We start from the raw sequence: 21,814 nt of genomic DNA, 5'->3' as shown, positions 1-21,814 counted from the left end.
ACAATTCGTTGGTTGAAATATGTGCTGTAAAGTAATAAATAAAAAGTTAATTACTGGAATTATGGTAATGATCCAATTAAGCATTTTGATATTTCGTAGAAGTAATGTGCGCCTCACCGACTAATTTTGATCAACGGTTATAATTGTAACTAATAACTAAATAATAATAATAACTGTGGTGCAGCTAAAAAGCACGCTGTATATAGTATGGCATAGCTAGAATAAAGACAAGAGAAGAACGGAGTATATAACAGTGTTAGTAGCTGTCGTTATTCAAGTAAAGCTCGATATTAGCAAAAACGTTGCGTAATTTGTAGAAGACGACGCGGTGCATCTTCTGTCTTGCCAGTGACTTTCGTGGGTTGCGACTTAAGTCTGCCATCTATTATGTACCGAGAAGTCATATTATGAAAAAAAAATCTTCTAGTATGTGGCCTTAAGGCAGGGCTTTTTAGCGCAGGCTAATGTCAGCAAAGTCGGAGCTTCCCTGAAAAAAAAAAGTGCCAGAAAGTTCTAGAAAAAAATATGAACTGTTGAATGCAGAGGAAGATAAAGTAGAAAAGCGCATCGTTACCACCTTAACAGTGAGGGGCACTCACATCTGCCTGCAGAAAACGAGACCAGCTTTGTTGTGCGATGTGTTCTTGAAGGCCTTGTTTTTGGATAACCCTTTTTTTGGGAGACCGGCCGAACTTCTGGGTCATGGAAGGAAAAATTATTTGAAGAAAGAACGAAGGTTGTCATTCTTTAAGTGCGCAGCCATCACAAGCTGAAGCCTACTCGCTTCGTTTTCCTATGCCGAACTTCGACCCCTACGTCGGTGGATGGACTGGAAGGAAGCCTACAAATCTCGCTCTTTCCACGTACCGCCTGCCTGAGCAAATGCATTGCGCCGGTGAAGTGGTCTGCGACGTCCCATTGTCGGTGAAGAGTAAAAACCGTACGTCAAGATCTGCATCGGTCAGGCGTGTTCGCGCATCACTCAGAGATCGAACTCGCTCAAGTCAACAGTCAACACCAGGATGGCATTGTACTTTAGAGAATACGACCGCCTTCCCAATTTCAACCTGTTTAAGCAACCATTTTTCGCGAATAAGCGACCTAAATACCCTTGCTTGTCGCTATGCGCAATCTGATAGAAAGAATAGAACACAAGCTCAAGAAAAAGTCGTGGCGCACTGCAAACCAGGAAGCCTATTACTTGTTTGTCTTTTATGCTATAAGTGAAGGGCCATTTGAGATTTTATCGACTAGAATATATTTTAGTATGCGCGAAATCAAGCTTGAAAGATGAGCTCTCGCATGCCTTGTAGTTGACGCATCATAAAGCTTAAACTACTTGCTTAAAAGTAGTACCAAAAAGTTCTGAGTTGTGAAGTATATGAGAGTGCGGAAACATAAGTACCGTAGGTGCGGTAATAGTAAGATACACATGAAAACACGCTGAACAATTCAGATTGACAGTACGTTTAGTGTATCGTTATCGTTAACAATGCCAAGAGTCGTAATGGTGCATATGCCTCGCAGCAAAGATGGTAAGGTATCAGGACAAAAAGGTCGTCGAAGATTCCCTACGCAGTTGGCGTAGCGCTGTTCCAGAAATCTGCGTATCCTTTAAAAAGTAAGGCAAAACCTATTGATTATTGTTATCAGCAACTGGCCAAACATATACGGGGTGTTTTTGTGTGTTTTTAGTCCATACAGATTTTTAAGAAATCGCCTATGGCTATTGGCTCACGTCTAGTCCTTGAGCTAGCAATGTGAATCTTGACTGGGTCGCCGTGTGCAGTTGGTGGTTTCTGATGTTGATGCACATCGTGGAAGCGCTCAGAGCACATGTCAGGCACCGTGCTCGCACCCATTTCCATTATATAGCCTCACTGCCTGAAGAACTACTACGTGCCTCTCTTTGTCAGACGATGCTGCCTTATCGCGTATACCCTCCATCAGATTACACAGCTGCAGTGAGAGTTTTGTTTTCCCCTTGGGGCGTGGCTCAGCCACAAGTTAGACTGACAGTACCCTGAATTCCAATGAACGAACAACTTTCATCACAAGCTCTCAAGCAACTTTCGCTGCTCTTGCTGTACGAAAAATACAATGATCATGTCCATCTATACAATGATGGTTCAACAACCGTGGAAAGTTCTGCAGGGCCAGCGATTTTTCTTGTGAAATTCACCACCTTGGAGTGCAGACATCTCACTAGACGACATCGACAGTCACGTGGCTTGCTGATCTTTGTAGCGCATTTCGCATAATTCGTGAGGAACCACTTCAAAAATAGTGTCTTCAGTAACTCCAAGGCAGCTCTACATTGCTTGCTTTCCGCCTTACGTCGTGAACCCTAACGAATAACTAGTTCTATAAATCCGACAGCTCCTTCAGCACGGCGGGCTGCTGAGGCCAGTGGACTAGGGCACCACCGACCTGCTCCCACAACCCTTTCCTTATATAATAAATGCCTTTCAATTCATCGCCTCGTCGCGCAAGGACACGACGTCACATTTCATTGGCTCTCTAGCCACTGTGGCATAATGGGCAGTGAACATGCTGATGAAGCTGCTCGGTCTGCTTATGAAGACGGCGCGCGGGAACCAATCCCGCTGTCAAGAACATATGCAACAGCGAAACTTTGAGCGCTTGCCAATGATGCCACGCAATCGTTGTGGAATACATCTGCACCTATAGTTTCCAGCACACACGTCTGCATTGAGTGCACCCTTCTCTTCGACTTCGTCCTCCACCTGGACTATCCCGACCCAAGACAACGGTACTTTACCGACTGTGGCTTGGCGTCGCTTTTACTAAATCTTTGCTTTCCGCATCAAAAGGGAAGATGGTGCTTCGTGGGACCAATGCGGCAGCAAGGAAACTATCGAACACGTTCTTTGCCGTTGTATCCGATACAGCGCACACAGGCAGTCAGTCACTCGCGACCGCACTGGCGTGTCTTTAGGACCGGCTTCTTTCGAAGCAGACAGTCCTGGAACGGTGTCTTATAGAGTCGTCCCACCACAAGTTTGTCAAGGCACTCTTGAAATTTTTGCGTTCGAGTGGCCTATTGGAGAGGTGATAGTCTCTCCAATAACCTCCTATACTATAACTCCTATATAACATATACTATAACACCTCTATAACTATAACCTCCTCTTTATTTTCTTTCCGTGCGTTTGCTTTTTCTCTCCACTCCTATTCTTTCCGTCTTTCATTTCCACTTACCCTTCTCCCAGGGCAGGGTAATTTTCTCCGGTTCATCTCCCTCCCTTTCCCACCTTGTTCGTCTCTCTTTCTCTCTCTTCTTGAGGTAGAATATTCGAAGAGGAGGACATTATCCGCGTGGGAAATCAAAATGCAGGATAAACTAATTGTAAAAATTCGGTGCTTAACTCTTTATTAATTAATTTACGGCACGTATTGCAATTTAAGACTTTTAGCTGGCGAGTTCGCAAAACGTACCCACTTGGAACTAATTCTCAGGAGGACACGAGTTTCCAGATATCCATTTCCAATAAAGTGGGAAACTAAATTCACTGGTGGTCCAGTTACTTTTGTGCTTCAATGTGAAAACAATGTTTTGTTGAAAAAGTAAGTGGATCAACATTGCATTTCACCGCAAATTTGAGGGTGCATCTAGAAACCAGTGCCATAATCAGAATTCATTACAACTCAATATGACTTGCAAACTCAAAACTCACCGGCTACAAATTATATATCGCAATATGTGCTGTAAATAAATTAGTAAGCAAGCTAATTAATTAGTGAAATTTTGTTAATTAGTCCATTACGAATTTTGAGTTTTCATAGAAGTAATGTCCGCCTCTTTGGGTAATCTAGTTTGAAGATTAGAAATGTTTTATCAGCCACAGGCGATTCTTAAACACTCTGTATGGTCTTTTAAAAAAAGAATTCACCTTGTATAGACGCCCCACAAAGAGAAAGAGAAGTGGCCTAGCAGTTATGCCATGCCCACCTGCTTGTAAAGGAGAGCAAAAAAAAAAAAGGAGAAAGAGGACGAAGGCACACCACAGCCCATCACATCACACGCAGAGTATGAGCGCTATCGACGAAAGTCTAGCCCTCTGGTTAAGTTAGAGTTATAGTACAGCTTTGTCGAGCCTCGTATCGAGCAGATACATGAAAGAATCGGGACTTTGCTTAGGGTGCCTTGTAGTCAATACACTTCAATCAATAAGAGAGGGAGAGAGAAGTAATGAGGGAAAATAGGGAGGTTAACCAGGCTGAGCCCGGTTGGCTAACTTGCACTTGGAAAGGGGTAAAGAAGAGTGAAAGATGAGAAAAAGTTAAAAAAATTCATACTTTGCATGGACACACTCGCAATAGAGCGTTCATCGCTCACGTCATCACAAGCGGTCATATATGCAGGGTCATCATTTTTCAGTTTTATGGAATTAAAAAAAAGATAGCTCGTTGCAGATAACATAATTCTAGACCTTGTGTTGGATTATTCGGAGAGGCGCACATTACTTGCACGAGAAATCTAAACACATATTCAACTAATTAACAAAAATCCACTAATCATATTTTAAATTAATCACTTTACGGCACATACTGCAATATACGAATTGTAGCTGGTGACATTGCAAGGCGTATCCGCTAGAAATGAATTTCCAGAATGACGCCAGTTTGGAGATATGCGCCATGAAACTCAGTTAGAATACACTGTTGTTCCCCTTACTTTTCCAACAAAACGCTCTTTCATGCATTGAAACGCAAAAGTAACTGGAAGGCCCATGTATTTCGTTCCGAACTTCGGGAAACGTCACGAATTTTGTGTCAGCCTGGAAATTCATTTCAAGTGAATACTTCTTGGAAGCTCACCGGCTACAATTCGAGATTTGCAATATGTGCGGCAAAGTAAATAGTTTAGAAGCTAATTATTGAATTTTTATTACTTAGTTGAATATGTGTTTCGATTTCTCGTGCTAGTAATGCCCGCCTCTTCGAATAATCTAGCTCAAGGACAATTTTCATGCTTTCTGCCACGGCGATTCCTGAGAAATTAAAAAAGAAGCTTAAAAAGAATCACCCTCTATTTAGGCTGGTACATATTAAGAAACGCAGCAGCGCTTTGCTGCTTTGCACGTCGTATGCGCCCGAGACTACGTTAGCCGGATCTTATCTAAAAGCTCTGTCACTTATTTGCTCTAAATCTGTCCAAAGTGCAAGCCTCTCAATCTCGAGTCGTCAATTTACCAGACGCTTGAGGCCACGGCACACTTTCAATATCATGGCTCACCAACTAGCACATCAATATCTAATAACCACTTGATTTTTCAGTTTTTAAAGTTGACATCCTCTATCTATGCACTCCTTTCGCCGCCCCTTTCTTCCTACATCGTTATGTGATGCCATTTCTTGTTCAGAAAGCAATAAGCAATTTCGAGCTGAGCCTCATGTCCTTCTTGCATAACGCATGGCACACGTATAGCAACTGGTCAGAATCAACGCCATCCTTCGAAGCTACGTTCTCACGACGGCTTGCACAAGCGGATGCAAATCGATACGAACGAAATCAAGCATAAAAGGCAAGTTATTGTTCAGTAGCCAGGGTATGATAGCACCGAGATGACTAGTCGGAAGGAAACCCTGCTTGTGCTTCTCGCACTATTGTATACCCTAAGGGCGGTTCACTTTGTCGAAACCGCCCCGCTTACAAGTGTCTTATACTCTCACCAAAATGTCATAAACTTAACGCCCCTCGCTCCAACGATCTCTTTGTATCCTAGAATAAAACATACAGTCGAGGTGCGCGACTACCACTCACTTAGATGGATTGAATTGCAAATCAGTCACTAAGAGCCGCCAACGGAAGTTTGCTGCTTGCTGCGGTAGCCCCTTTAGCTTAGGGCACATTTCCAAGTCCTCTTGATCTTCTTTATCCTTTTCTCCTTCGTACAATGCAACTTCTATTCAGGCATGCCTGCTGGGAAGCTTTGATAGGGCGTAGACATCCGGTTAGTAAAAAAACATAGATTCTCAACTGCCATTTGCTAATACAGGCAATGAATTCCGCATACGTCAAGTTACACGACACAAAAGCCCACGCGGGAAACACATGGACAGATTCGCATGCTGTTCGGCACTTACCATAACTATTTTTCTATTCACAGTCCGTAAACATGATCAAAAATAACGTACAGCGTGAAGGACAAGGACTGCGAGAGACGATATACACAGCGCTGACTTCCAACAATACTTTATTGCGTTGCCACATCGTGTGTATATATACAAGAGGGGGCATGCGCATAAAAACAAAGGCAGTCACAAGGGTTGTTCTAAGAGCAAATCACTGTACTAAGAGAATCGTCACTTGAAAAAAACGAACATTACGATTTCTATCTGTTCAGATACGTGACTTCACTAGGGGTCAGCGCGATAGAGGAGACACTAACGCACACACTACCAAGTTTTCTGATGAAATCAGCTTCCACAATTTCCCGGGTGAGCTCTGAGCTGTGTCTGGCTAAAACTTCATTATCTTCGAAGAGGGGCACGCATCCGCAGTCCCGGCAATGGATGCCCAAGTGGCCTTGTACAGTGCTGTGGACGTTGTTACAGTGCTCTCTTAGACGATCGTTTAAGCAACTGCCTGTCTGTCCAACATATTTACTGCCGCAACACAGGGGAATTTGGTATACTACATTCGTTGTGCACGTCCCAAAACGTTTTCTGTGCCCGACAGGGCAACAACTCTGATGTGATTTAGGCGCGTTTACACGCTTACAGAGCCTTGCCAACTTTTCCGGGGCTGAGAAAACGACTGCGATTCCTGCACGCTGCCCAATTTTCTTTAGCCTATGGGAGACGTCATGCACATACGGCAGCACTGCAAGCCTGCGTCTTTCAGCCAGCTGGTTCCTTGACTGAGCGGGCTCATCACGTTTTGTCCGCCTCAGAAGCTGTTCCGCTATGGCTGAAATTAAGGCCAAAGGGCAGCCAGCCCAGGAAAGGCGATCAACCTGTGCAGCAAGACTATGTTGTGTCTCGTGTGGGCAAGATTTATTGAGGCTGTTAACGAGACATAACTTTATAATGCCGTGCGCCTCACTGTGCGCCTCAGCAAGTCACTGAGGCACACAGTGACTTGCTGTTAGAACACCCCTTGCGACTGCCTTTCATTTTCTGCGCAGTCCCCCTCTTGTATATATACACACGATGTGGCAACGCAATAAATCATTGTTGGAAGTCAGCGCTGTGTATGTCGTCTCTCGCAGTCCCTGTCCTTCGCGCTGTACGTTATTTTTGATCATGAATTACCAACTAGCCAAAGCAACCACCTTAGTTCTTTAAACAAAACTTGAACGCATAATCAGATTCCTTCAGTCGCATGAGAAATAAGTGTGCACGTACAAACATCCTCATCGTCATGGCCACAGGAGCAAGTCGGTAAGAAGCCCGCTTTATGCGATATAGTAAATGTTTGGCGTATGCTGTCCCAAGTCGCCGTCGATGAATTTAGTGTCTCGGTACTTTTCGAAACGTCTACATCCAGCTGGTACTTGAGCTGAGGGTCGACTTCATGAAGAATTGATTCCTTAGTATATTAATTAAACCAGGTTGACATACGCAGGTCCTTTTAAGTACTCTCAATTAGCCTTTCATGTCCACTGGTGATGACGGGAGAGTTGAATTTCTGCATCTTTATGGGCCGATTTTGCCAACGAGTCCGCTAATTCGTTGCCTGCTACACCTACATGTCCCGGGACCCACTGTAATATCACTTTGCGTTTTCTTTCATTAGCCTGAGTTAAACTGTTCAGTACTGCGTATACTCTTCGTGCGTGTGGTTGGATGTCATGAATATTTTCAAGTCATGCTAAAGCTGATAAGGAGTCCGTACAAATTATCCACTTATTTAGTGTCTGATGTGTTTTGATAAAATAAGTGGCTTGGAGAATTGCCACTAATTTCGCTATTGTTGGTGACGAAGTGCGTCCCAGTTGACAAGCGCGCTCTACCTCCAAGGATGGTATAAGATAATCTGCAGTCGCACTTCTTTTTTATTACGGAACCGTCCGTTTAGACGTGAATAGATTCCTGGTACTTGTCAAACAGTTGATATAACGCTAATTGTTTCGCTGCTAATGTGGAAATGTCGCTTTTAAATTTAAGCTCTTCGATTGACGTTTCTATTTTCGGCGCCTGCAGAAGCAATGGCGGGTAGCAGAGGTTTGAGTGTCGTCAAAAAACTGATCGTGGAAGTCGTGATTTGTGCTCTTGAAACATGGCGTGTATCTGTGCACCCGGACGGTTCTCTACCAAAGAGAGAAGTGGGTGCGCAGAATGCTGGGTAGAAATTCTTAAGACATGTCGTCATGTTTCCAGGCTGCGAATTACGGTGAAGTCTGGTTCCCGCGCTTGTGCAATAGTGAGGTGTCTGGATGTAGCTTGCGGGACTCCTGGACACATTCGTAAGCCCCAAACCTGCAACAGCTACTGATGGTGGAGGGACGCCGTAGATAATTTGTGCAATACAGGGGCGAAGTAAGCAATTCTCTGACGGACAAGTGCTGAGGGAACGTGAAGCATGGATGCAGTTGTTCGACCCCACCTCGTACCTGCGAATCCGCGGAGAACATTTCTCACACAACTAATTTTGTCCTCCAGGGCGGTCAAGCAATAAGTCAATCGAAGCTGGTGGTCTAGAATCACGCCGAAAAAAGGATGTTTCCGAACCAGCTCGATCCTATGGACCTCTTTCAGCAGACGGCCATAGGGTCGGCCATGGTTAACCTCCATGTCTTTATAATATGTACTATTCTCTCTTTCCCGAATTAAAGCTTCCTCTTAGCAATGTCACCATTTGTTTTATTGAAGCGAGTACAAACAGCACTTACCAGGTGTTACTGTGAGCAGCGCAGTGCCAAGTCAAGAAAAGCGTGGTAGGCAAGAGAAAGCACATTTGTGCCAGTTGGTGCGTACTCGCTTAACGAAAGAAACAGTGCTTACAGCAGTGCACGGCCTATAGTCGACAAGCATAGCGTTCGTGTTTGTTTGCTTCACGTCCTGTTGAAGGCACTGCTTCTTCTGTCAAATAAAAAGTCCGAGATTCAGTTACACAGTCCTATCATTCCCTGCAAATATGCGTCGCGATTCCTAGCGCTCGCAAGGAATCATAAATAAGAAGTGTGGCTCACGAAATTCCAACTTTTGCTTAGACGGTGCAGCGAAATTGTTGAAAAGCGCACATACGCCGCTCGCGAGCCTGCTACGAGAAAGAACCCAAGGAATTATAGGCTATGGAAGTTGTGAAAGCGAAGGCTCCCATCCTCGATTTTTTCAATATGACATCAGGAATGGCAGCAAAATGGGGGTGGAACGTGAACGTAAATTTGGGAAACACTGCAATGCTTTTGTACCATCCAGCGGAAACCAGTGTGGCGCGAAAGTGCGCGCACGTGGCACTAATTACGTAAATCCGCCTGGGCAAAAAGGTTTCGTCAAGGCGAGCATTGATTATTGCAGTCGTCTCAAGTTCTTCGCTAGCCCTCTACACCAATGCGTGTGCGCAGCTTTCTGGAGGACTTGCATCACAGGAATTGCGGCTGCAGTCGCTAATCGCTTTGCTGGCGGTCTTTGTAAACGCAGTGCAGCGTGTGCGCCACGACTCTCGCCTTGAGGCTCAGGGCGTTCGTGGTCGTTGGTCGCCCAAACATTGCGCGCTACCAAGGTGAAATGTATCTCAATAAAGGACTTTGAACGCCAGAGTGGGTTGCGCGTGCTTGTATAGTGTGTGCACACTTGCGCATGCGCGCGCGTGTGTGTGTGTTTGCTCCGTGCGGGCGCACGCGCGTGTACAGTGCTCACGGAATGAAACGCGTCAATTTAGGGCTAAGTAATGCGCATACTTTCGTTTTAACCGGCTGCAGTTCGTGTCACATCGACGTAATTGTGGCGCGTACACTTGCTTCGGAGTCCTCTTCACCTTTGGTGACCAAATTCCTAGCGACATGACATGGTGCTCTCGCGTACTTTGCACATATGTAGGGTTCTACTAAATGCTCCGTGTCCTATTTCATTCCGTGAGCACTGTACGCGCGTATGTGTGATAGCCAAAAGAATTGGGCAAAAAATTAACTGGATATCAGCATATTATGTTATATACACAATAATATAATATGTGGCTAAAATTTCAATAACAAACACGGTGCTTTTCTGAGTAAAAGAACGCATTGCGACAGAGGCACAGCTGCCTACGATCGTACGCGGCAGTTCCAGCTTTGTTTTCTGTTTTTCTTCTTTTTTTTTCACGGGCACAAATATGAAAGCAGATGGCGCAGCGAACAAGCTTAAGCCACCCCTTGTATTATGATTTCGTATGCCCTAGTGCCGTTGTAGGCACTGCAGCTATGCTCCTGACGCCATATTTCTCTCTTGCAAATAGGCCTCTTTTTTCTCATAAAGTTTGAAGCCACGGATGAGCTCGAATTTCACTTTTCGTTGTAATTTCTTTTCTGCCAGACGATACGAGTTTCACCCCTTTTAAGACTCCGATAACTTTTTATGCAGATATTGTTTTCCCCAGAGAAATGAAGAAAAATTACCCTCTCGATGCCGGAAGCCTTCTTGATGTCTTTGTATCAGGGACCCAGCAAAATAGCTTAAGTAAAAGGCAGCAGCGTCAACACATAGGGCGAAGAATTAACATTCTGTAGGGTGCTTTCGGGCTATCCTTGTTTTAACGAGATATGAACAACATACCTCTGTAAGTGACTGCAAGACACAGTCCATACGTCCTTCCATCGTCCGGCCTTCGATGTTTGCGTGTGTGATATCGAAAAGTTTGCCTAGGTAGGCGATTTAAGTTATTGTGGGCTGAAACTTCGCAGACAGTGAGTGCTTCGTGTGAAGATACCGAAGCGTCTCTTCAAGTATGTCTCTTAATATGTTAAAGCACGTGCCTAAGCTTAAAGATTTCAAGAGCCTTACATTGCTTTTAGACTTCCTTGAGGCGGGCATTGATGGATTCGCTCTCAGCTGAGGTTGTCCATTATGTAAGCCTTCTAAGAGTTCCCATCAACCATCTCAAGCTTTGCACACTCACGCGAAATTAGAACTGATATTTGAGCCTCAAAGCATATCGTAACTTGTCAGACAACGCTCTTTAATGATATTACTGCGAAAAAGTTGCTACCATAAAGCAACTCTTAGCCAGCGCCATCATGTGAGGCGTTGTAACGTTGCATTTAGCTACTATACGCGCGCCCCCAATATTTCGTATGCGACTCTGTTATTTTCCTGTAGATATTGCATTGGTACTAAGAAAGCACCCCCTACACTTAGTGCTTCGCAAAGATTTCATTCGAGTACACCCGATGAACTGCCGTTGTATAGTAGTGAAGTATATAGTTGCAATTGCCATTACGTCTTTGTTCCCCGCGCCGCCGTCGCCGCCGTTGCCGCTGGCTTAACAAGTGACTCGTGAAAAATAGAGCATAACGCAGATGCGTCATTAGGGTGACGTTATCGCTCTGGCCCCGTTGAAGTTTGTTTAACTAGGGGAAGACACGCAACAACGTCCCATAGCTCGTGTGCAAATTCTCCTCGCGCGAGACCCTCGCGTGCTCAGCCTTCGAAAGTCGAGTACTTTCGGCTCGGGCGGCTGCGCCTTTCTCGGCGGGGATGGAAACGGTAACGTGGGAGGTGTTGATGCCTTTTCGAGGTCGACAAGGGAGAGATGGACGGATACAAGACCGGGCCTGCGCATGGAATGCACGCCGAGCGCAACGGCTGCGTTTTTTGTTTTGTTTTTTTTCTGCGTCCGCGAGGAACTCTCCGGCACATGAAGCAAATAAGAAAAAGAAAGAGAAGGCGGAAGCATGCGGCCCGTGCTCTGAAAATTGCCGACGAATGCCGTGATTTCACGTGACAAATATAACCAGCGCCGTCGTCTGCAGCCTTTTCTTTTTTTCAGAAGCTCCGTCGCCGCTTTCAGATATGTAGGGGAAGAAATAAAAAACTCAAATAGGCGAGAAAATGGAAGAACAAGTTCTTGAGTGTGACGGCTGCGCCGTTGGAATGCCTCCATGAGGTGAACTGAATGGTAGGACAAAAACACTTAATCGCAGATTGTGTGCGCCTCAAAGCAATTTTTCGCAGGCGCGACCTCAATAGCGTAGTAAATTCCCGTCATATAAACGCTCTGCGGAGAATGATGAGGACGACTTCAAAAAAAGAAAAAGAAAGAAAAAGGAAGATATGAAAACTTCATGGTTTTCTCCAGCTATGAACTCATTTACTTTAACGCGTTAGGCTTTCAGCTCCACATTGCCGATGGGGCAGCGAGTTCGATACCTGTCAGTGCTAGGAAACAGAGCTTTATTTTTGTGATATGGCGAGAGTGAAGCTGATGATGAGAAGGTGGGCTTCACGATGATGGCTTAACGGAAAAGATGCACACAGCAAACGAAATTTTAAGGTTTAAACTGCAGTCATGGTAAAAAACAAAAGTGCATGTGACGTGCTCCCTGTGGCAGACCAGATGTTTTTCTGGTTAACATCCCTGTCTTTCTTTCTCTCTCTTTCTGGTTCTACTCAAACGACGGGACGGTTCTCTACTACTCGATTCCTAAGAAATGGACCGGAGCACAATCTTTTTCGATGCCGCACAGTGTTGCGGAATGGGCGCCCCCATTTCATTCCAGTTCCATTCCGGGGAATTAGAACTTGCCGCAATTCCATTCCTTTCAATTCCTCGGAATGAAAAAAACTTAGACCCTTCACACTCCGGAAACGGCCGCGTGGTTCAATTCCATTCCCGTAATTCCTCAACGTAGGAAAGGCATCTTGGTAGTTTTATCGAGTTACCGATGAACGCACCATACAGCTGATGTCATCGGACGCGTGAATAACGGCAAAAATACGCAAAACACGTTACCAAGGACGAGTGATAGTAGCTTGGTGGCATATCTCGTGCAGTACAACCACCCTACTAATTCGGATAGGGCATTTCTACCGCTTCCTATATTATTTGCATGGTCAGCATGTTTTAACGACTTGTCGTATTTTAATATTATTTAAGCTTAAATTTGTTAATGCTAAACTAACGACAGCGTATTTCTGTTTAGGTATCCTCGTGATTTTTAAATGCTGCAATAATGGTCGCAAGCAGGGCAAGGTGCAAAAAGAAGCTTTATTTTGGTTTTATTCATAGAAGAGAGAGAGAGAGAAAGACAACGGAAAGACAGGGAGCTTAACCAGAGATTATCTCCGGCTGGCTACCCTGTACCGGAGGAGGGGCAAAGGGATGCGACAGGTGAGAAAGAGAAAGTTTTGCAACAAAATGTCATGAGCTAAACGGGTGCTTCGCCGTTTAGTTTTGAAAACCCGAAGTGTAAATGACAGCTGCTTCAACGGTTAGTTCTAAAAACAAAAAAGGTGGGATAAAGCAATTGCCTTCTACCTAACTATGGGCTGCGCTTCAGAAACATGAGCTGCTCGAAAGAGGTGCTTGACAGCCGATTTTGCTTCGCTGTCATTATCAGGGATGCCGTAGAGAACACGCGTTCCACGTGAGCTGATGTCGCATTAACAGTGAAAACTGCCCTTGCGAGGCGGGGAAAACGAGGGAAAGCGGCTAGCGTTCGCTTTCCAATAGGTCAGGGGATTAACCGTGTCTGCGCAAGTTCCCTCTGTAAGCTAAAGAGAAATTTCCCCTGCAATGGATCCAGGCATATTCTCTTGGTTGGCATTTTAATTTTACCTGATGTTTTTAAACATCAGTCTGCTTGGCCCTGCTTCAGAGTCTGCATGCGCGACGGTGCTGACGCTGTCCTGCCCTAACAAAAGAGGCCCCCGCCCCAGCACAGCAGAACGCATCTGCACGGCTGTTGCAGCTGAACACCAAGAAGACTCCATTCCATTCCCATTCAATTCAGGGGTCGCGAACATTTGGAATGATTCCGGAGTCATTCCGATTCCGGAGTGGTAACTCCGCAATACTGATGCCATAATAATCTTCAACAGTCGGCGGGATGCCCCACTCGCCCTCGTGATAGTCACGTAACCATGATTATAATGTCGTGTTATAAAGTGCCCAGCAAGAGCCACTAAGCAAATGGCCGCTCACCTAGCCATATCATTCTTCTATCTACATTTTTTTTACCGCAGCTGACTAGCAGGCCATGACAGATCGCCTTTTACCAATTTATGCACTTGTATTAAATGCGATATCATTTTATTGCGTACCCCGCCTGTAGATTTTCCAGAATCTAGCTATCTCGTCTCGAAGCGGCACCATCGTAACCTTCGAAGTAGGCTTTTTGTCCGATTTGTGTAGGTACTGCAACAGCGACCTTTCTTGCTTTCTCCTGGAGCCGTCGTTCATAGCCATCAAGTTGCTCAATTCCTAACAACCCCGAGTGCATTTTCGCATTGATCATCATGAGACATGACTTATGAAACAAGTCTGTATAGAAATTCGTGCTCCTCCTTCATTGCTAATTCAACTCCGCAATCACAAAGTCTAGCTGACTGCTTTATATTGATTTGTGTGATGCTGATGGGGAACCAGCGCTGGCCAGATGCTGACTCAAATATACTGACACCGTTCGGTATAGGGAGGCCATGAACGACATATTGAACGATAACCGACGTGCGCCCGTGTTTTAGCCAAATGCGTCCAACCCAGCTCGGTCCATGGCGATGCGTGTGGCGAAGAGCTCACGCGCTCCTACGTTCTACAGCACGTCGGTGCGCAGTCAGGTCAGAAGCTGGACACATGGGCTTCAAAATGAGCGATGCATTTACTGCTTAAAGATCGTAGCTTATGCTACTGAAAACTATTTCCACCTGCAGCACTCGCTAGGCTATGTGCTCCCGCGCTGCTGTTGGCACGCGAATTTTCGGCGCTGGTTGCTCATATACGACACCAATTACATTCGGTGCTTCGAAGACGCGTCCTGTTTTGCTGTAACCCCAAGGTGAGATTTGCAAGCATTGCTCTCGGGATTAGTGCTTTTCAAGGAGGCTCCGGCTTCCGGTGCAGCATTTCCATCCGCGCATGCTTCAACGGTGCTGTTTATAAAACCGTCCCATCCGCTTTCTTTAGGCTCCTCACTTGATTATTTACATGTTGTCCTGAGACCATACGTGCACTCCAGTTTCTAGATCGTTGCGGAAAGTGCCACTGCACTGTCTCATCTTTTTATTTGAATCTCGCAATAGCCTCGGCGATGTAGAGAAAAAAAAAAGGGGGAAAGTGCGAATACATCTTTAAAGCAGGTTGCCGGCAGGTAGGAACGAGCAATCCGAGCGGGCGTGACGCCCATGAGCAAGCGTGGTTCCCCAAGCTTGCGTTACAGTGAGCCATTCAAATCACTCATTTTATGATTTCCTACATGCCAGGTGCAACAATTTAATAGAAAAAAAAATTAAACGTAGGCACACTGCGTGCATTTTTTACGAAAGCGTGCTGAAGCTGTACCATAGCGAACTTTTGGGAGCACTACAAATTTTGGTTGGATCGCCGAAAGCTCGTTGCCGCTTGCAGCAACGAGCTTTCAACTTGGAATGAGTATACATACTCGTTTCTCTTCGTGCCAGGAGACGGCGCTGCGCCTTTGGATGGCGTGTGCCGGGATACTCGAATGAGCGGCAGCGTTGGCTCTCTGCGCGCGGCCATACCATGCATACAGACTATACAGGGAGTCCCAGCTATCGTACATCGCGTTTTTAAAGATCACGAGGCATTCTACGCCAAGATAACAAAGCGCATATTGCTCACAGTCGAGTAGAGTGGCCGCCAGTAATGTTTTTGTTGATGCCATTCAATTTACTATTATTTGCAATTGCCCATGTTTTATTTACTGTTCTGTATGTCGTGCGGTCAATGAAGAATTTGTAGGAAATTGAAAGAAACTTAAAGCTTGCCCGTTATACACTATTTTCTTTCCGGCTGATAAAGAAACCACACGAACAATGCAAAATATCACATGACAAACTATCCGCCCGCATCAAAACGAAGCGCCTTCAAACACTTCTACAGGAGTTGGCGAGCGCACTCTTTCCAGGACGCATGAACCACCAGTTATCGGCACTCTTTCCTTATCAACATCAAGGCGCGCCAATAACTTCTACTCAGCCTTCTTGAAGGCGCAGCTTTTTGATGCGGGCGGACGGTTAGTCACGGGCTATTTCTCATTTTTCGCGGGCTTTCTTTATCAACAAGTGTGGCGAAATGGGCTTACTTGCACGCAGGTGCTTACTTACAACAACGCAGTTTAATTCCTTGACAGAGCCAAGCAAAAGTGCCTTTGAGTACACGTCACCGACTACGTGAACCACATTGCCAACGGGGAGCAAGATGACAAGAGTGAACGTAGAAACAAGAAGAATGAAAATTTAAATACACATGCGCAAAAATTTCAGTTCTTTGTCGGACAACGCTAACAAAGTCTCGCTGATACAGGAACAACCATGATGGTCAATCTGCTCGCTCTCAATCACTAAACAGGTGATTTCACACTTTCTGTTTCCTACTTTCACCGTTTTATCGAAGAGGGACACCCACACAAGCATGGCTGTGAATTGCTAGAAAGCCAACTGAAGGCGTTTTGGTTCACTTTGTAGTTACGCTGTTTAAGCCGTGCAATCACGCACCGTCCCGTTTGCACAACGTAACGACGGCCGTAGCGCAACGAAATGCGATAGGCGACTCTTTATTTACACTCAACGAACTTATTTTTGCGCATGTTTTTGCAACTTTTCTTGACTTCCTCAGTCGGATCAGTTGTCCTACACAAACTACCCAGCTTGCTAGTGCTGAGAAAATAACCTATACAATGTCCCGAGCCGGTATTTTTTTCTTTTTTAGACTGTGTGAAACTTGGTAGACATACGGAATTGCGGCTATATTACGCTTCGCAAAAGGAGGCCCAACGTTCGCGTTGGAAACACCAAGACTAGTTTTTTCTTTCTTTCTTTCTTTCTTTCTTTCTTTCATTCATTCATTCATTCATTCATTCATTCATTCTTTCTTTCTTTCCTTCTTTCTTTCTTTCTTTCTTTCCTTCTTTCTTTCTTTCCTTCTTTTTGCGCCGGAGGACCCCTTGTGCGTCTGACACTAACATGTTAGTCGAATAACCAGACTTTAAAAGATTAAAAGCCGTGAAACTAGCTCGTTGAAGCTGGCTGGCACTAAACGCCAACAAGACTCATCGTTGTTAGACTACATCTTGGTGATACTACATTTTACCAGTGTAAAATGGTTGGAATGAATTGCTAAAACCGATTTATTGGCCCCGGATGCACAACACCAACAAGTGTGGTGATCAGTGGACACTAATTCAATTTTTAGAGACCTAATGGTTTCGTTAACAGGCATCCGTATCTTCAAAGAGGGGCACACAGCCGTAGTCCCGGCAACGGATGCCCAAGTGGCCTTGAAAAGTGTTATGGACGTTGTTATAGTGCTCTCTAAACGATCGTTTAAGCAGCTGCTTGTCAGTCCAACATATTTACTGCCGCAAAACAGGGGAATCTGGCAAACCAGACAGACAGGGAGGTGCTTAAACGATCGTGTTAGAGAGCACCATAACAACGTCCATAACACTGTTCAAGGCCCACTTGGGCATCCATTGCCGGGACTACAGCTGCGGCTTTGAAGATACGGAAGTTTTAGCGAGACACAGCTCACAGCTCACGCGGGAAATTATAAAAGCTGATTTCATCAGAAAACTGGGTAGTATGTGCGTTAGTACGCCCTCTATCGCGCTGACCCCTACTGGAGTCATGTATCTCAACAGATAGAAATAGTAATGTTCGTTTTTTTTTCAAGTCACCATGTTCTTAGTACAATGACTTGCTGTTAGAACACCCCTTGTGACTGCCTTTCAATTTCTGCGCAGGGTCCCTCTTTATATATACACATGATGTGGCAACGCAATAAAATGTTGTTGGAAGTCAGCGCAGTGTATGTGGTCCCTCGCAGTCCTTGTCGTTTGCAGTGTACGCCGTTTTTATCACGAATTACCGACTAGCCCAAGCAACCACCCTAGTCCTCCGGTAGCTCTGGATGCAGCTGCAAGTTTTTCTTTGGTTCCAATGTCGAGAGGCTTTCGCGTGGATGCAGACCTAGCGCGGTAATAATCAGACAAATGTCTCATAAAATAAACAGCTGAGAAATCAAAAACACTGAAAGAACAATTAATTACCGTTATGCTAGCTTTGACTTAAATGTATTTTTTTAGTAGCGTGGTATTTCAAGAGAGGTCGGCGCATTTAGATGTCCCTGGGTACTCCTCTTCGCATGGCAAACAATATTAAATAAAGCGCCGAACCCTGAATGCATGTCTAGCAGCACAAGCACATGCAAATTTCTGCTCACTAGCCCAGGAAGCCACGGTAGTTAGCACAGGTACAAGAACTAACATGTACAAACATGTATAAACGCGTCATGTGATTTATAATTAAAATAAATTAAGCCCTAACTCGGTTAACCTTGTGTTTCACGGCGACTGTGACCAGTTATTACCGGGAACGATGCTTTCCTGCTGAACCTTGCCTGCTTCCAGCTCGCGGCCGCTCATACACTCTATAAAATACCACGTTTAATTTCACGCTAAAGTGTAAGTTTAAGCGTGACGCGCATGTGAATTAGGCGTGTATGATGCTTCAAGCACCACGTGACCGAAAATAAGCATGAAATTCCTTTATGCAAGCATGAGAACAAGACTGCGTGCCCTGTCTTGGTCTAAAGCGAGCGAGCCGCGTACGCTTGAGAAACGCAAATCACACGTTTATAATCCGGTGGAGCCCTCGCGCGGGAACTTTCAATCACGCATATGAAAATCCGGATAGGGGAGCCGGGATATATCACGTGGTCTGCACGGAGCGTGGGCAAGGGAGAATAACGCTCAGGGCCTTCTCACCGCCCTGCAAGGAATATGAAACTTTTCTTGTGGAGTTTGATGAAGACCGTGGTGTTTCGAAGACTGCTATCGGTCATTTTTGCCGTAGATTCTCCGGCGGACTGTCGCGACGTTCGTTCAAATGCAGCACAGAGCATTCGGTCTAATTGTCAGAGTTGGTGTGCATCACCATGTTCCCTTCTACAGACATTCTTGGCGTACAGCGCGGTTGTTGCATGCATGCAGAGCGCGACTGCGTTGAGTTTACGAGAAAATATGCGCCGAGGTTTGACGGCTCAGGAACAGCATTTCCATATGGTTGGTGCATATATAGGGGCCTTTCACCTGCCATTCATGGATGATGGGAATATATAGGTAAGAACACAGGCCGTACTTCGCTATTGTTAAGTCGCGGCTAACTATTTATTTGTCCCGGTGGCTGCCTTTATTATATTTGGCGTAAAGTTTGCCTTAATGGTGCATTTTAGTCGAAAGCGAGAGCCTTCTACGCGAACAGTAGCTTTGATGGAAATAATGAGTAGTCAACGTCGTGCTTTTTAACAAGGTTTAACGCTGTACTGTTGAATTCCTCTGAATTGTTCTGTTTATTCTGTTAAACTACCAAATTCCCACGATTACTAGGCGGGGTCACTTTAAAAATTTCTCAAGTCGCAACAGGCCTCGCATTATATTCTGGTTCGTGATGCGATTGTACCATGGTTTGTTTTTTTAATTTCATATCCGCCATCTCGCCGTTCTCTCAATTACCGGTGCCACTTAGCCTCACAAGGGTGGTGAGCTGCGAGTTCCGACTGTGTTTCTTACAGCGTGTTTCTTTTTAGAATTTAGAACGCTGTAAGTGGCGCATCAATGTGGTTACAGCGTATTAATCACAACCTTGAGCAGGAAGATCGGCGCTGTTGAGCAGGTGCGGCAAGAAAAGCGGTCTTCGGAGTGGCGCGGTGCACCACCATGCGATCCGTGAAAGGCTTTGCCACGTTCGAATGCATCGCGGGCACTTCCGAATGACGTTTGTCGGAAAACCTCGGTGGGTGTCATGGAGGATGAAGCCCTTTTCGCTGACAGTGAGAAGGGCGTCAGTCTCTCGTTCATTGCAATCGGCAAAAACGACATTAAAGATACAAGATTTAGGTTCTCTCACTGGCTTCAGCTCTTGTCCTTTCGCTTCATTTTGCGACGGCAGTTCGCGGTGACGATGAACGAAAACTCCGCGGGCATCCGCTTTCAAGCGGATTTTAGGCGTCGTTTCCTGTTTCCCTGCGGCATAAGTTCGTGTCATAATCTCACTATATATTTCTTTCATTTCCTTATATTTCCACGTCTTCCCTCGCGTAATAATTAAGTTGGGTTGTTTGCGCGCAAATCCGGTATACACGCCTAACAAGAAAAATAAGTTTCCCGTGGTTTTCCAGCCAGTGCTGGTGACAAAGCCTGTTTTTCACCTCAGTGACAAACGCTCTCACAGCCTGCATTCTCTCCGCCCATTTACAATTACCATCTGCGTTGGTCAGTGAAAGAATCTAAGTCTTGCATGTTGTACCTGTGACTGCGGTAGTATTCAGTACCAGTTGTGTACGTACATGCTCGGCAGACATATTACTGGCTACAAAAGTTACTTATCTAAGTAAATCGTCCTACCAGCCTATCCTATCAGGTGTTTGTTCTGGTAAACATAGGCTTCGGGCAGGGATAATGCGAGAAGCGACATCTGGTACAACTAATCTCAGGTGTTGTTCACCACGGAGGGTCAGCAGGAAATAAAATGGCCGTTATTAAACGTTCCAAAGAGTGACCGCAAATCTCCAGGCGCAATTTTCAGAAACGTACCGATAGCTGCATCATCACGCGCGAGCGGAAATTGAAAAAGAGGGAGAGAAAGGATGCAAAAAAGGCAAGGAGTAGCGGAAATTAAGCTGCGAGCACATTGCAAGCTTCCCGCCGAGCTGCACGCCTGCTGTCGGTGGATTTTTTGGATTTTCTGTAAATCGCACAAGCGAGATGGTTCTACGCTGCACGTCGTTAATGTCTTCCACTGCCGGGAGTACGCTATTTGGTCTAGTTCTCACGTATGCCGCTCATAGTATACCGCTGCCAATAAATTGAAAATTCATAATTTTGTCCGCTATTTGCCGTCTGATAGTAACCTGCATCTCAAAAGCGCTGCATGCTAGGTTGCAAGCGCACGTGCAACTTAATTTGGAACTTGAATTGCACGCTTAATTACGATATTTATGTGTAGTTCCACATATTTTACATTTCGGGTTTTAATGAAAGGAAGCATGACTCTGTTATGTACTCTACCCGCTGCGAATGTACTTATGCAGCTCTTGATTTCCCGCTGCAAAACCATATATGCACGCTGTGAGAGTTCAGGTGCGATAAGTCCACGCAGAATGCCATTCCTGTCAAAATTTCCACCTTCATTGTGTTGGAAATCAAGCATAACGGCGTTTTATAACTCATTTTTACTTCGATTTTTAAAGTTTCATCGAATGCGTTGCCAGTCGCTGTTCGAATGTTTAAACTCTATTTTTATGGAGAGCATGATAAACTAAAATTAGTTGCAGCTGTGTGCCTCACCTAAATGTGTTTTTCACACTGTCCCTTTATTTCTCTGGTCGCATTTGAAAGCGAACTAAGGTTTGGAAGTAGTATTGATGAAAATGAATAAAAAAAGTTCCTTCTGATCGTATCTGAAATTTTCTGAGCCGTCATTCATCGCTTGAGAAACGTGCTTGCGAGCCAGGCTTACAAAGCATGCTTTCATTATCGAAGAGAGTTGACCCCCTTTCCCATATCGCCTACTTCTAAAAACTTCCAAGGTGCATTTTAAGAGCGGTCAGTAATAGAAATGTCAGAAGTGCCATCAGTGTTAAAGCAGTGAAGAAGCAAGCGGTCATTAGTTAGAACTTTTAGTATAA

Source organism: Dermacentor andersoni, chromosome 1 (assembly GCF_023375885.2).
Source record: "Dermacentor andersoni chromosome 1, qqDerAnde1_hic_scaffold, whole genome shotgun sequence".
NCBI classification, from domain to species: Eukaryota; Metazoa; Arthropoda; class Arachnida; order Ixodida; family Ixodidae; genus Dermacentor; species Dermacentor andersoni.
Note: the sequence above shows the minus strand (reverse complement) of the source record.